Below are 2,108 nucleotides of genomic sequence, written 5' to 3'. Positions count from 1 at the left end.
AACAGGGACAGGGAGGAAAAGCATTAAAAACAACTAGATTTTGTTAATACATTTAGAAACTGCATCAATGTATATGAAACAAAAAAGTCAAATTATATAAAAGCATTCAAATCCACGGGGATTTCAACATTAATAATATTTCTTACATCAAGAAATAGATAAAACCCCTTTATAGAGACTCTTATTTCAAAGAACTTGAGAGTATAAATGATTATCAGTAAGGAGAAAAATCATCTTGATTAGAAAATAAAAATCCAGCATAACCCCATATTCTAGCATAATCTCTTCATAAATTCAAAGAAAGTTGAGAAGCAAATTTAACCATACCCATTTACTTCTGTCAGATAATGATGTTTAAACTAGATTTATATTTCAGAACTTGGAATGTGACAGTTATGTCTTGAGACTCAAGAAACATGTAATTAATTTTAAATGGACATTGCCTTACATGTACTGACTTCTATTCCTAGTGTTGGTTGCACTTGTTGAACATTGCAAATACACTCTAACAAAATTAGTTTCTTGGGTGACTACACTCGGAAATTTGTGCCCTCAAAAATAATTAAGTATTTTACTTCTAGTTGCTTAGATTTTGAGTACATCTTGGTAAATTATCTAATTTCTGAATTTATTTAGATAAATCTATCTGAACTCATATTATCATGTTTTCAATTTAATATATTATATGCAAAGTTTAATCTTACACTTTGGTAGTATTACTTGATTTTGAAACAGTTTTATCAAATTATAATCAATTTTTCACACGAGGTATTTGTTTTAGTATGTTACACATTTTTTTCTTTGTCATAATGCCTTTCATTACCTTTATTACTTCTTTATTTCTTAGACTATAAATAAAAGGATTTATAAAAGGAATTACTACAGTATAAAAAACAGCAACAGGTATATCCGTATTCCCTTCTTTAAATGAATTTGGTCTAACGTACACGTAGAGAAGAGAGCCATAGAATATTGAGACAGAGAGAAAGTGGGATGCACAGGTGGATAAGGCCTTTCCACGTCCCTCTTTGGATTTCATTGTGAATATTGCGAAAAGGATGCAGAGATAAGAGATTACAACTATAGAAATTGTGAAGACTTGGACTGATCCAGAAGTGATAATTACTGTCACTTCATTGATAAAAGGGTCAACACAGGAGAGTCTGTACAATGGAAGAACATCACAAAAAAAGTGATCGATTATACGAGACCCACAGAAAGTTAATCTAAACAGAAGCCCTACTTCAATCATGGAAAACATACTGCCAGCTATGTAGGCCCCTGTGATCATCTGAATACAGAGTTTCTTGGACATCATGGTGTGGTACTGCAGTGGGTTGCAAATGGCCACATAGCGATCATAAGCCATCGCTGCCAGGAGAAAGCAATCCACAGCTTCAGCAAGGCAGAGAAAGTAAAACTGTACCATACATTCATAGAGGGAAATCCTTCTGTCCTGAGAAAAGAAGTTCTCCAACATTAAGGGCACAGGAGCAGCAGGAATCCATCAGAGCCAGGTGGCCCAGAAAGATGTACATTGGCGTGTGAAGACGACGCTCCACGTAAATCAACACGACCAACCCAAGATTGCCCACCATGGTGATCAGATAGATGGCAAAGAAGACCACAAACAGAAGGGTCTTCAACTCTGGTTTAACAGAAAATCCTGTGAGTATAAACTCAGCTGCCAAGGAGTCGTTGTCCTCAGTCATATCTACCTTTTTGTAGAGATAGAAATTGTAGAGATATGAGATCCTAATTAAAAATGTATAAATTTTCCATTTTTTTCCTTTTATAATACATAGAAGAATTTCTTTAAACTTCAACTGCTATCTCTGATATATAGCCACATGTAACTCAAGGGGACATTTGATGCAATAATGTTTTAGTCTTAATGTTCTAAAAGTATGACCTTTAGGATTCACAAGAATATTTTGCTAATAGCGAGGAGGATGGCTAAAATGGAAAACGTCTCTCTTTATAAATTTATTGACACCAGTCCAGTTCTCCACGATGTTCTCAAGGGAATGCTATCTCAGGAAATTTCGTCAGACACACAGAAATAAGAGCTCAAAAACAATGAAGAAAATGGCCATCTTAAAGGTAGG

The 2,108-nt window shown here is 34.4% G+C and overlaps 1 pseudogene; it reads right to left on the bottom strand.

Moving 5' to 3' along the window:
* Window positions 1-751: 751 nt before the first annotated feature.
* Window positions 752-1,712, bottom strand: LOC102486159 (olfactory receptor 5K3-like; annotated as a pseudogene).
* Between the last annotated feature and the right edge of the window lie 396 nt (window positions 1,713-2,108).

Source organism: Tupaia chinensis, unplaced genomic scaffold, assembly GCF_000334495.1.
Source record: "Tupaia chinensis unplaced genomic scaffold, TupChi_1.0 Scaffold143932_1, whole genome shotgun sequence".
NCBI classification, from domain to species: domain Eukaryota; kingdom Metazoa; phylum Chordata; class Mammalia; order Scandentia; family Tupaiidae; genus Tupaia; species Tupaia belangeri.
Note: the sequence above shows the minus strand (reverse complement) of the source record. Positions and strands in the feature narration are given on the sequence as shown.